At 33.1% G+C, this 15,251-nt stretch overlaps 1 protein-coding gene and 1 long non-coding RNA gene across 3 annotated transcripts in view; one reads left to right on the top strand and one right to left on the bottom strand.

The window, feature by feature from the left end:
* The window catches only part of LOC138139269 (odorant receptor Or1-like), a 210,359-nt gene that overhangs the window by 54,591 nt on the left and 140,517 nt on the right, over positions 1–15,251 (top strand). The gene's annotated exons all lie outside the window — the stretch shown is intronic.
* Positions 11,845–12,522, bottom strand: LOC138139317 (uncharacterized). Its single transcript, XR_011162269.1, has 2 exons — positions 12,314–12,522; positions 11,845–12,264 (listed from the first exon to the last, which is right to left on the bottom strand). It is a non-coding gene; the product is annotated as an uncharacterized lncRNA (long non-coding RNA).

Here is a 15,251-nt window from a genome sequence, read left to right as displayed (position 1 = left end):
TCTACCAGTACGAGTACATTGATGAAAATCTTTAGTACTCTAATACTGAGCGAATTTCAAATTATTTTTAGTAATAAATTGTTGTTAAATGTTCAACGTATATTTTTACGGTAACTCCTTCGTCCGATCTGTATTAAAAAAAAACACACACACTGATTCAGTCAGATTCAATATTTTTTTACAATTATCCAGTAAACTGCAATTTTCAGAGCTTGTCAACTCATCAAACATCTCACATATTGTAGCTGAAAATTTGTTGCATATCGTAATGAAAGTACACGAAAAATCGTACTGAAAGTACCGCTTTTTTACACGAAAAATCGTAGTGAAAGCAGTACTTTTTTGCATCATTTTATTCCATCTCCTTGGAGAGATTGTCAAAGCATACCTATTTTTTTTTTGTAATTTTTTATAAATCCTTTTAGGCCAAATTTCTCAACTTATATCGATATGCAAAAAAATAGTGTGTACAACACGTTATGGAAGTATCTTTTTCATAATTAGTTGTACAAATAACTAATTTTTTGATAGATCTACCCTTTCTGCAATTAATGAATTTTTTTTAACTATTTCATTATCTTAAGAAATCATTTTGTTTAATTGATTTGTGATAACAAAAGCTTTCTAAACTTTATCTCTCACTTAAAAAAAAATCAACAAATACAAGAATAATTTTTTGTATATTTTTTCTACTTTGCGTCTTTAATGACTATTGAAACACCAAAAACATTGTTTTAATGAATGCTATTAAGATACTGTTTTTGGAAATTTTTATTTTTGTCATATTGGCAGTATCACGCAATTTCTGTTAGTGGACCTTGAATATCCAACAAAATCAAACGTCAATTGTCAAATTGTAACAATCAGATGAGAAGTACCAACCCAAACATCATAGACAAAATAATCCCCATGTGAAATTAAATTTTGTTCAAACAGGAATTTTCATAAAACTAACAAGGTAGAAAAAACACTGTATTACACTCGTTTTATAAGACGTTTTGTCGCATTTGCTACCTCCTCACTAGGCTCGTCGTAGTTTAAACCCCCGCGTGCGACAATATACCGTCTTATAAAACTTGTATAATAATATAATATTCTCTAAAACAATTCAGTACATTAAAACTTTTTGGCGAATTTGCCGCAATCACTCAATTAAATTGTTTTATGGCATTAGTTAACTAGTCAAACATCACAGATATTCTATTTAAATATCTAATTTTGAGGAATTTATTATTTTTGTAATGTAATTAATGAGTTCTCAACAAATATTAATTTAAATTTTACTTTGTATAAATGTAGGTGATTAAAAATATGTTCCCTTCAGAAACCTGTATTATTATTAGTTTATCACACAACAAACTTAGGATAATATTTTACAAAAATGTTATTTTACATTAATTACAAAAAATGTGTAATCTTCGCAATTGCTCTTGAAAATGAAGAATGTTCTTTTTTGGTAAAATAAAATTGCATGTAACTCATCAAACAACAAACACATTAATAATTCTCTCCCGGCGCATCCACCATTTCTGTAATCCATAATTACGTATTTTCCTCTTGTGACACAATTAAAAAATATTTTTTCTACAACTGTCAAAAAAACGTGACATTTATGCATCGTTATCAAGTCGCAAAGTATGTCATTTTTGATAGTGAAAAAATATTTGTCAAAAAGTTTCCTTGGATGCTAAAATAGTTATATTTTAGCACCCAAGGAAACTTTTTGACGAATATTTTAGCATCCAAGGAAAATTTTACAAAAATTAAAAAATTCAAAAATTTTAAAATGCTGTTGTAGAAAAAATAGTGTTTGTATTTCGTGCGCAAGATGATTGTTTTGTTGGCGCATTCGAATGAGTTTGAAGTCTCGACCTGACGGTCTCGACCAAAAACTCATTCTCATGCCCCAACAAAAAACAATCACTTTGCGCACTTAATACAAAAATAACTATTTTGCATATCGTAATGAAAGTGGCACTTTTTTACACGAAAAATCGTAGTGAGAGGACTACTTTTTTACATCATTTTATTTCATCTCCTTGGAAATGATTGTGAAAGCATATCCATTTTTTTTTGTAATTTTTGTTGTAGGTCGTAAAATTTTATGGTACTTTAAGTTAAAGATCTTGCGGGGCTTATAAATCCTAGTTTACCACTAGCAGGTAATATTTTAAGCAGGGTTGTATTGTACATTTGGTATATTTGCATTGTACGGCAAACGGCACGCGCCGCTTTCCAACCTTTTCAAACCCAACCATTGTGCCCGTTAATCGCTCATAATATCCAATAAAATTTTACGACCTACAACCAAATTGAAATTACAATACAACACGTTATGAAAGTCTCTTTTTTCCACTTATTTGCTGCAAATTCATGAAAAAAAATAAGACTTTCATAACTAGTTGTACAAATAACTAATATTTTGTGAAATTTAATTTATCAATGAATGTTTTCATTTTTATAACAGTTATCGTGGAGTCAAAGCATTTTATAACGAAACAAACGTTTTGGTATCTTACTAATTAACATTCTAAGACTGTCAAAAATATTGTCTTGTGAAATGCATAATACATTGTGTCAAGATGACGAAAAAGTTCTTTTATATTTTCCTGTTTTGGCACAAAACATGACACAAAGGTGTCATATTTCTTATTTTCGACATTCCCTATCGATACAGTGTTTTATACATTTTTAAAGCATATTACATATAATTTTTATTGATAACATTTTGTAACACTGCTATGTTAAATTAACAAAATTATTTCAAAACTACAACATTACTGTAGTTGTAGACATAGAAATGTTTTACTTAAATATTTTACATTTTTAATAATATTTTAAATATTATTATTTGGAATTTTTGGTTTCTTTATTAAATTTGATAAACACACAAATCTACTGATTTAGTTTTCCGTATTTTCTTCAACTGTATTTAATGCTTCATAAAGTTTTGGCCGGTATGTAAAAATTAACCTGGAAATAATTTCTCCTAGAATATTATTATCATTGCAACTTTACCTTCGTCTCTATTACTTTTTTCTGTTGGGCACCACTTCTCAAAATATTTCACCAACATTATAAATCGTTTCTTTGATACACGTTACACTTTTCTTTCAAAGTGAATCAGCTTCGTTAAATTAATTTTATCCAAATGCGTCCTTTGCTCGTCCACTGTCTAAAATAAACTGCAGTGAAAAAATGCAGATTAAAAATTTATTTTTCTCGAGATCTCACAAACTCCCTTGTTGTTGTACCCTTCAATTACAATTTTCGTTAATTAACCGTTTCGCTGTCTATTTTTCGTTTCCAAAATAGAAAAAAAAAATTAAGTTTTCATGGTTAAAACATTCATTAATTCGATAAAACCTGCTTATTATCCAGTTGTTTTGCCGGAAGTAATTATGTTGAGGAGCAAACGGACCATTAATAATGAAAAGGGGACAATTATGGCATTAAAAATTCCTTAATGTCCATTTAAAGTTTGCTCACTGAAGAATTAGTCGCTAGTCAGCGGTCTGTCTGGTCAGTGTCCTAATCCGATAATGGAAAAATTCAGTTGGAGGTTGACAATCAAAACGAATATTCTTGTTTTGAGACTGTTGGGTCTTTGGCCCAAACTGAACGAAGGTTACAAATTCAATTTGTACACATTTTACTCGTTCTCGATGAAAGCTTTCGCCGATGGAAACAATCTTTGCCAAACAATATACATTTTCTACATTTATTCGGACCTGGAGGCCTTAGCAGCGATCATTTTTGTCCTCTTCACACTCTGTCTCGACTCCGTCAAAGCGTATTACTTCATCCGGCAGATACGAATTCTCAAAGAGCTCATGGTAGAACTGGAGAGTAAAGAGTTTCAACCGACTCAACACCAAAGACATTTGGTCCAACCGATGTTAAACGTCTGGACGTTCATGTACAAGACGTTGTGGTTCACCTACGGTACTACTGTCCTCTTGATCGCTGTTTTCCCGGTAATGGATGGATCGTTCCACGAGCACCGGTTACCATTCTTCGCTTGGTACCCTTACGACACCACGATCTCTCCATTTTACGAAATCACATATTTCTACCAAATTTTCAGTGTGTCGTTCCTCGCCATGGTTTCTATAAACGTCGACACACTAATAGCCGCATTAATGGTGTTTACGATGTCACAATGCGACATTTTATGTGACAATTTAAAGAATCTCAGCACTTGCAAACATAGTGATTACAGGGAGAAATTAATCAATTGCATAAAACACCATCAGAAAATTCTGAGGTACGAGACGAGGCAGATTCATTGAAAATTTGAGGAAAATTGATGGGTTTTAGATTTACCAAAAAATCCAATCAGTTCTTTAACGAGATAGTTCTGGGGCAATTTTTTGCCAGTTCGGCTTCTTTGGCGATGGCTTTTTTTCAACTGACAGTGGTGAGTTAACGAGAAAAACTTTTTTTTTTCGATACAAATCTTACAATCGTCTATTAGGTGGAGCCCTTGAGTAGCGAATTTTATTCCCTGTTGTTCTACGTGGCATCTATTACCAGTCAAATAGCTTTGTACTGTTGGTTTGGAAATGAAGTCGAAGTTAGGGTGAGTTTTAACCAATATTTTACAAATTGTGTCGAGAAACAAATTACATAAATAAATGTTGGCTCACAAAAGTCTTTAGTTCTTTAACACTGAGCGAAGAATGTAGATTTTTTACATTAACTTTTTCGTCCGATCTGTACTTTCAGATTCAGTATACTTACTAAAAGTAACAGCAAAGAAATCCTACTCTGAATCCAAATTTTTTAACATTGTGCAGTAAAATGCAATCTTGAGACCTTGTCAACAATTTTTTTCGATAAATCTACTCTTTCTGCCATTCGTAAGATTTTACAATGTCTCGTAATCATAAGAAAGGCTTTTTTTTAGTCGATTTGTGATAGTAACCCTCTTTAAACTTTATCTCAACTTTGAAAAAAAAAAACAACGAATATAAGAATATATTTTTATCTAATATTATTCATGTTTAAAATGTCATTTATGGCATAATTATGTTTCTATGATGCTAGGTGATCTTTATAATGCACTTTGACAAGCTGTGGTATAGTCTTCAGCTAGCGTATAATGGCTATTATTCACTCAGACAAATTGCACCATTCGCCTACGGCTCGTGTTGGAAGTTGCATCATCTTGCATAATAGCCATCATTATACGCTCGTTGAAAATTGTACTATTATTTGTTTATCACACAACGAACTTAGCATGACATTTTACAAAAATGATATTTTGAAAAATATTACAATGAATATCTAATTTTCACAATTGCTCCTGAAAATGGAGAAGGTTTTATTTTTGGTAAAATAAAATTGCATGTAACTCATCAAACAATAAGTACGACGTCAATAATTCTCTCCCGGCGCATCCACCATTTCTCCAATTCGTAATTATGTAATTTCTCTTGGGACACTACTAAGAAAATATTATATTTTGCGAAATCCAAGACATTCAGTAACGTTTTCATTGTTAGTTATTGTGCAGTCAAAGGATTTGATGGCAAAGCAGACGTTTTGGTATCTTACAAATTAACATTTTAAGACTGTCAAAAACAATGGGCCGTATCACGACACCGTTATTATAGTTGCCGTTAACTAAAATCGTGATTAAAGTAAACATAAAACGATATAGATTTATACAATTATAACCTGCGAGAAAGAGATGAATTCGTCACCAAGGTAAATAGAGTCATGATTAAATTTAATAAGGGTGTCGTGATACGGCCCATTGTCTTTAAAATGCATTACCACACATACAGACGTCCAAAAAATTGCAGAAATTATTTTACACTGTGCTACGATAGCGAAAAAGTTCTTTTTCCAACATCGATTATGAAAATGATACTTTCATCACTCAATTTAGTGAGGAAAATAGGCGTTTGCATCACTAGTGAGGAAAATGGAGAAAGTAAACTCACTAGTGAGGAAAATTTATTATACACAATTCGTGATCAAAGTGCGATTTTTCAACTCGCAATACTATCCTCACTCGCTGACGCTCGTGAGTATATCATGTATTGCTCGTTGAAAAATCAGGCACTTTCATCACTTATAGTTTAATATACTATTATTTTACCTGTTTGGCACAAAACCCGAAACAACGTTGTCATATTTCTTATTTTCCACATTCCCTATCAATACAGCGTTTTATACGTTTCTAAGGCATATTACATATAAATTTTATTGATAACATTTTGTGACACTGTTATGTCAAATTAACAAAAATTATTCCAAAATGACAACATTACAGTAATTATAGACATAGACAAATTTTAATTAAATATTTCAAATATTTTACTAATAAAATTGTTGTTGGAATTTATGGTTTCTTTATTAAATTTGATAAACACACAAATCTAGGAGTTTCGTTTTCCATATTTTCTTCCACTCTATTTAATGCTTCATAAAGTTTTGGCTGCTATATAAAAATTAATCTGGAAATAAATTCTCCTGGAATATTATTATCATTGCAAATTTACCTTCATCTATATGAATTTTTTTCTGTTGGATACTACTTCTGAAAATATTTCACCAACACTCATTCTTTTCTTTGATAGATATTATAAATGTGTCCTTTGCTCTGCCATTGACTAAAATAAACTGCATCGAAAAAATGCAGATTAAAAATTTATTTTTCTCCGGATCTCACAAGCTCCCTTCCTGTTGTACCCTTCAATTACAATTTTCATTAATTAACCGTTTCGCTGTCTACTTTTCGTTTCCAAAATAGAGAAAAAATTAAGTTTTCATTAATTCAATGAAACCTGCTTATTATCCACTTGTCTTGTCGGAAGCAATTATGTTGAGGAGCAAACGGACCATTAATAATGAAAAGGCGACAATTATGGCATTAAAAATTCCTTAATGTCCGCTTAAAGTTTGCTCACTGAAGAATTAGTCGCTAGTCCGCGATCCAACACAGAATGTGTCTGTCTGGTCAGTGTCCTAATCGAAGAATGGAAAAATTCAGTTGGAAATTGACAATCAAGACAAACATTTTTGTACTGAAGTTGTTGGGGCTTTGGCCCAAAGGAAACGAAGGCTACGAATTCAACATTTACACATTATACGCGTTCTCGATCAAAGCTTTCGTCGACGGAAACAATCTCTTCCAAACGGTCTACATCTTCTACATTTACTCAGACCTGGAGGCTTTAGCTGCCATCGTTTTTCTCCTCTTCACACTTTGTCTCGACTCCGTCAAAGCGTATTATTTCATGCGCCAGATAAGAATTCTCAAAGGGCTCATGGTAGAGTTGGAGAGTGAAGAGTTTCAACCGAAGCAACACCAAAGAGTTTTGGTCCAGCCGATGTTAAACGTGTGGACGTTCATCTACAAGACGCTCTGGTTCTTCTACGGTAGTACCTCGCTCTTGTTGGCCGTTTTTCCCCTAATGGATGGATCATTCCACGAGCACGGTTACCATTCTTCGCTTGGTACCCCTACGATACCACAACCTCTCCACTTTACGAAATCACATATTTCTACCAAATCTTCGCTGCGGCGTTTCTCGCCATGGTTTGTCTAAACGTCGACACTTTGATAGCCGTTCTAATGGTTTTTACAATGTCGCAATGCGACATTTTATGCGACAATTTAAAAAATGTCCGCGCTTGCAAACACAGCGACTACAATGAAAAATTAATAAATTGCATTAAACACCACCAGAAGATTTTGAGGTATGAGTCTTGGTAAATTCCAATTGAAATTTGAGGAACATTGACGGTTTTTAGATTTGCCAAAAATTCAAATCAGTTCTTCAACGAGATTGCTTTGGGGCAATTTTTTACCAGTTCGGCTTCTTTGGCGATGGCGCTTTTTCAACTGACAGTGGTGAGTTGACGAAGAAAATTGTTGTTTCGTTACAAATCTTCCAATTGCGAATTAGGTGGAGCCTATGAGTAGCGAGTGTTACTCTTTGTTGTTCTACGTGGCTTCCATTATCGCCCAAATAGCTTTATATTGTTGGTTTGGAAATGAAGTCGGAGTTAGGGTGAGTTTTATTTCAATAAGTCTTTTTAAACAAATTAACAAATTGTTGTCTGAGTGGTTCAGCATTTGATAAAATCTTTCATATAATAAATAAAAATAAGATCTGGGTTGATCGAAGCAAGGAGTAAGAATCAGTTCAATAATTATTTATTTGTGTATTCTCTTTGCAACTGGGCGAAGCACAAAAAGACCTTCTACTCTTAATGATGTACAGGGTGATTCTGAAAATTGTGCAGATATTTTAATTACGAGCTACTGGCTTCATGTAGAACTAGGAAAAAATGTTTAAAAAATTCTATGACAAAAAATAAAATGACATTGTTTATTGATAAATTTAAAGAAAATTATTTATTAAAATTTAACATAAAATAACATTTTTAATTTACAATGCGAAAATTTCCGATAATAATGCGGAATCTGGAAAAGTGCCCCGAATACTTGCAGCGTTTCCACGTTGAATGGCAAGGGAAATCCTCTCAAAAAGGAATTTCTTAGATTTTGAATCCCCTGATTCCGCGATAAGTCGGTCTCCGATGACATTAATGAAATCTATTGTTTCTTTGCACCAAGGGCCTAAGGTTTCAAAGGCTAAACCTTTAAATATGTAGTTTGACGAAATAATTGAACGATATTTGTTATGTTTGCGTTTGCAAGCCATTTCAGCGGCAAAACCTGAGACTTCAGATGTTTTCAATACGTAACTGTCTGCAAGTGTATCTACGACAGTAACGTCCCAAACCAAAGGTTGACCTTTATTCCACGGTATTAAAGTCATCCCATCAGGGCGTTTTCCGTCATCACGAGATAGTCCGTTTGGTTCTAAAGTTGAATTAACATGAATAGAAGTCAAAGACCGGTTGATAATAGAATTAATTTCAGTGTGTCTTGAAAATCTACCACTGCTTTTGGAACAACTTAGACCGTGAATACCAATTTCATCAACTTTCGCATTGCATTTGCAAATATGAGGTGTACAAAGATTACAACCCAATCTTAAACCAATACAAACTTGGAAGGAAGTGTTATCTAAAAGAGTACCAATATTAGGAGAAGGTATTGCATGTAACCAAGATCCTGATTCTCTGCATTGCAAAGCCTTAAAACGAGCCAAGTCCCTAGATGAATTAAAGATTAAGTCATTGGAAATTATTCTTTTGATATTGATATTATCCCAATTCTTCTGAAATTTATTTATTGTGCTATAATTTTTTTTTAATTACTTTTAGTCTTCTACGTTGTCAAACAACCTCGTAGGTAGAATTTCGGCACATTTTTAAAATGCACCTGTATATCATACAGTAAAATAACAAGGACAAATATTGGGTAATAGTTTCTTTATTTCAACTCTTAGGACTTGAAGTGTTTCAAGTCCGGTTAAAAAAAAAGAAGCCACTTCAATCGTTTTTACAAAGATACACAAAGGTGCTATTTTTGACCGCTTGATAATAAAAAGATTTTATTTTTATGCATTTGTAGTAATGCCAGTAATGCCAGGTGTTGGAATAAAAAAATCCATTGATAAAAATTTATACCTTTGATGTTGCGCAGCCATAAATCGCCAATTTGCAATATTAATACGACAAAATGTTGGATGCTTGATAATTTGTAAGACTGGTCCTTATTCATCTGATGATTTATTATTAAACAATTCCTGCTGATCTCCCTCATATTACTACTTTCATTGTGATTCAGCAAGTGAGTTGATTTAAGTTTTATAACTGTGCGTCACGATATGCAGAAATTGCATAAATAATAAAATCCCATCGGGTATAAAAATCGCAAGACTGGTCTTCCCACATCAGTTCATGAAAGTCAGTTCTTTGTGTGAATCTCTAGTGCGAAGACAATTTAAATGGAAAAATTCAACTGGAAGGACACAATCAAAACAAATATTTTTGTCTTGAAACTGTTGGGACTTTGGCCTAAAGGAAACGAAGGCTACGAATTCAACATGTACACATTTTACGCGTTCTCGATGAAAGCTTTCGTCGACGGAAACAATCTCTTCCAAACGGTCTACATCTTCTACATTTATTCAGACCTGGAGGCTTTAGCTGCGATCGTTTTTCTCCTCTTCACACTTTGTCTCGACTCCGTCAAAGCGTATTATTTCATGCGCCAGATAAGAATTCTCAAAGGGCTCATGGTAGAGTTGGAGAGTGAAGAGTTTCAACCGAAGCAACACCAAAGAATTTTGGTCCAGCCGATGTTAAACGTGTGGACGTTCCTCTACAAGACGTTGTGGTTCTTCTACGGTAGTACTTCGCTCTTGTTGGCCGTTCTTCCTTTGATGGATGGATCATTCCACGAGCACCGGTTACCATTCTTCGCTTGGTATCCTTACAACACCGCCATCTCTCCATTTTACGAAATCACATATTTCTACCAAATCTTCGCTGCGGTCTTTCTCGCGATGGTTTGCTTAAATGTTGATACTTTGATAGCTGCTCTAATGGTGTTTACGATGTCGCAATGCGACACTTTATGTGACAATTTAAAAAATGTCCGCGCTTGCAAACACAGCGGCTACAATGAACAATTAATAAATTGCATTAAACACCACCAGAAGATTTTGAGGTATGAGTCTTGGTAAATTCCAATCGAAATTTGAGGAAAATTAACGGTTTTTAGATTTGCCAAAAATTCCAATCAGTTTTTCAACGAGATTGCTCTGGGGCAATTTTTTACCAGTTGTGCTTCTCTGGCGATGGCGCTTTTTCAACTGACAGTGGTGAGTTGACGAAGAAAATTGTTGTTTCGATACAAATCTTCCAATTGTGAATTAGGTGGAGCCCATGAGTAGCGAGTGTTTCTCTTTGTTGTTCTACGGGGCTTCCATTATCGCCCAAATAGCTTTATATTGTTGGTTTGGAAATGAAGTCGAAGTCAGGGTGAGTTTTATTTCAATAGGTCTTTTTAAACAAATTAACAAATTATTGTCTGAGCGGTTCAGCATGTGATAAAATCTTTCATATAATAAATAAAAATAAGATCTGGTTTGATCGAAGCAAGGAGTAAGAATCAGTTCAATAATTATTTATTTGTGTATACTCTTTGCAACTGGGTGAAGCACAAGAAGACCTTCTACTCTTAATGATGCCCAGGGTGATTTTGAAAATTGTGCAGATATTTTAATCACGAGCTGCTGGCTTCATATAGAACTCGGAAAAAAATGCAAAAAAATAAAATGACATTTATTTTTTTGTGCTACAATTTTTTTTAATTGATTTTAGTCTTCTACGTTATCAAACAACCTCGTAGATAAAATTTCGGCACATTTTAAAAATACACCCTGTATATCATATTTTATAAAACGTACACCAATGCGGTTTCCTTGTTTTAAAGCATATTTCCTATAGGTTACTTCGCATTGGCCTACATTTTATAAACATGATGTACAAGGGTGTATTTTTAAAATGTGCCGAAATTTTACCTACGAAGTTATATGCCATTCACGATGTTTTGGCATAAGGGGAGGCTATGGAAAAAGTGCATTTAAGTTGGCAGTAAAGCTGTCTGTTGAATTAGGTTATTTTTTTCTAAGTTTGAGGTTATAAACTGCGTCATTGTCTAGTGCATTGTTGTCAGTTTTACTAGTTTGCAATATAAAATACTCACACATTTTTAATCCAATTTAACAAAACAGGAAACTTACTTGAACAGACTACAGAATAGTAGGGACCGGGACCGAAAGTTAAAGTGGCTCCTGCACCACTTAGATAACCCACCTATACAGTGTCTTAACCAACCAGTTAGTAACTTGTCAATGAATTTTTTATTTTAACCAAAACGTTCCTAGAACTAGATTGTATAAAATCTTGTACCTACTTATTAAGCCTTACTTTATTCGAATCTTTCTGCAAAATATTTACACACCCATCGTCCATGACAAAAAAAAGAACAAAACTATTCAACTTCCATAATTTCATTAGAAAATTCTGAATCATCATTACCTGCATCAAATTCCGAGTCAGATTCTCCTAATGAAATTATTAAAGGAAGAACGTTTTCAAATGAAAGATTTCTCATTAATTTTGCCCAATCTTCCGAAATAAGTTCTTCACAATATCTACAAAAATGTTGGCAAATTTCAGGAGTACATTTTAAAATAGACTCAAGCCATAAATTCACAACTCTATCGCGAAGTTATAATAGGGCTTACAAAACCCCTGTGCCATTTCAATTGGGTCGTTGTTTCTTCCTTCACTATCCGTGCTACATATTTATCTTGTACTCACCTACGATTGAATTTATACATAAAAAGAACTTGACTTCACTGTAACTTACTGAAAATATGTTCTGCAGTCTAATACAAACACCATCAATACGTTTTAATGTCGCTTAATTATGATTACGGTAAATTCGGCAACATGTTACGTTCATTTTGATAGGTCCGCATGTCAGGCACTTTAGTGACAGCAGAGATGACAGAAATCAAACATGCATCCAACGTTAAAAAATGAAATCATAGCCTCCCCTTATGCCAAAACATCGTGAATGGCATATATAAGACAACGTAGAAAACAAAAAGCAATTAAAAAAAATTGTAGCTCAAAAAATAAATGTCATTTTATTTTTTGACATAGAATTTTTAAATATTTTTTCCGAGTTCTACATGAAGCCAGTAGCACGTGATTAAAATATCTGCACAACTTTCAAAATCACCCTATATACTATTTTATCTTCAAGCTGATGACAAAAAAATCGGACATGCACTCACTTCTTTTCTTTTGCTCCAGTTACAGTAAAATGACAAGGACAAATATTGGGTAATAGTTTCTTTATTTCAACTCTTAGGATTTGAAGTGTTTCAAGTCCGGTTAAAAAAAGAAGCCACTTCAATCGTTTCTGCAAAGATACACAAAGGTGCTATTTTTGACCGCTTGAAAATAAAAAGATTTTATTTCTATGCATTTGTATATTTTTAAAATAGTACAGCTGAGACAATGGTCGTTGCTTGAAAATAACCGCAGTAATGACACGTGTTGGAATAAAAAAATCCATTGTTAAAAATGTATGCCTTTGATGTTGCGCAGCCATAAATCGCCAATTTGCAATATTAATACGACAAAATGTTGAATGCTTGATAATTTGTAAGAGAGGTCCTTATTCATCTAATGATTTATTATTAAAAAATTCCTGCTGATCTCCCTCATATTACTACTTTCATTGTGATTCAGCAAGTGAGTTGATTTAAGTTTTATAACTGTGCGTCACGATATGCAGAAATTGCATAAATAATAAAACCCGATCGGGTATAAAAATCGCAAGACTGGTCTTCTCAGATCAGTTCATGAAAGTCAGTTCTTTATGTGAATCTAAATGGAAAAATTCAACTGGAAGGACACAGTCAAAACAAATATTTTTCTCTTGAAACTGTTGGGTCTTTGGCCCAAAGGAATTGAAGGTTACAAATTTAATTTGTACACTTTTTACTCGTTCTCCTTTGCAAATTTTAAACGGTCGACGTCGGCACTATGGTGCCCGTGTGGCGTGGCGTTCACTACCGTTTTCTGGGTTTCTACAGACAAAAACGATATTGAAACGTAGAGCTCATCAGGATCTTCTATTGCTGCTACGTCAAATATTTTTGTACATTTATTTATGTGTCTTCAACAAAAACATTTTAACCACACTGTCTTACGACATTTAGTTTCGGTCGTTAATCAATTTTGAAATTCAATTTTATGTTAAATTAAAATAGTTATTTACATTACAAATGCGGTAGCTTACATTTTACAGCCCGAGGTTTTAAAATTTACACCGCGGAGCGATGTAAAATCCCTACCGCATTAGCCATGTATTAATCTGTTTGGCCGACGACCTATTACTCGTTTTCTCAAATTTGAATATTGTTGTAAACAATAATTTTGCTCAACCTGTCAAAGGCAGACATTTTGATTGAAATGGCAGAAAGTTATCTATTATACCGACAACTGGCATGCTTATGATTCACAGCACAAAATTGCGCCATCAGATTTTAAAAGAAAACAATTAAATTATGTCCATTTTAGTATAAATGGACTTTTATTTATGAGAAGCTAACAGTTTTTTTGGAGGTCCCCGAAAGCTTAAAATTTTTGTGTTAGTTTACACACTCCGTGCGGTAAAATAACAGATAGTTTGATTAGTGCGTAAAAATCAAGATACCGTAGCTGTTCAAAATGTCATTTAGAGTTGAGGAGTTTAATTTAAATATTAGTATGACATTATTATGTTGAATCTTAGGTAGTTAGATAGGTAGGAAAGTAAGAGAAGAACTTGCAGAATCTGAAAAACGAATGTAGTTTGTCTTGAATAAGTACTTATTAAAAAAAAATCTAACAAGGCCATTACGTAGATTTCATTTTTTTTAAAGATACAATTCGTTTCCTTTATATGGTTGGGTGAAAAATTAAATTTTCAATTTCGTTATTACGTTATTATAAATAGTGATATTTTCTTTTCTATTATTGCAACAATTACCACTTGCATTATGCTCCAAATGAGATTTTTTTTCCCAATTCTTGGTGATATCTCTGACGACGTTAAAAGTATCTTTTACTGTAAAGCAGTACCAAGATTAAAAAAAAAACTGAATCTTTACATTCATATGATGATTTATGACAACCAAACATGCGACATGTCAAAAGTTCTTTGCACTATTATTAGAACTTATTTTCACTGATACATTCGTGATAAAACTTGATTCGACTGTTGATTCATTTATAAAAAACAATGTAGGAATATTCTTCATCCAAATAATTTTTACTTTGTGCTTTGATCACTTTCACAATTTTTTTTTGACGCATTCGTCACAAAAAATCTTCACCAAACTATGACATTAACAAGTCCAGCAACAAACTGATATTTTCTCTAAATATTTCTTGATTTGGATCTTATTTAGCTTGTCAAGAATTATGAACAAATTTCACACAAGGCTCTCCCGGCGCATCCACCATTTTTAGGACATTGCATTCGCTTTGTTTAATCTATATTTCCTTCAGATGCATTTCTTGGGCCCAACACTCAATTTTTTGAGTTGTTATTTATCTAAAACTAGAGCTTCTTTTACTAAACCATTCCATCTAAAAAAAAATCTGTGCCATCAAAAAAATTCCTGTTATATTTTCTGGTTCTTTCGTGGCTAAAAGAAATGAAATACATATTAGCAAATTAATCAAATCGTACCTTTCTTTTGCGACTGAATTAATTTAACAACTCTTAAATGACTGTACCAAGGTGC

The sequence above is a fragment of the Tenebrio molitor genome, chromosome 1 (assembly GCF_963966145.1).
Source record: "Tenebrio molitor chromosome 1, icTenMoli1.1, whole genome shotgun sequence".
Lineage (NCBI taxonomy): Eukaryota > Metazoa > Arthropoda > Insecta > Coleoptera > Tenebrionidae > Tenebrio > Tenebrio molitor.
This window is presented reverse-complemented; position numbering and strand designations above follow the sequence as displayed.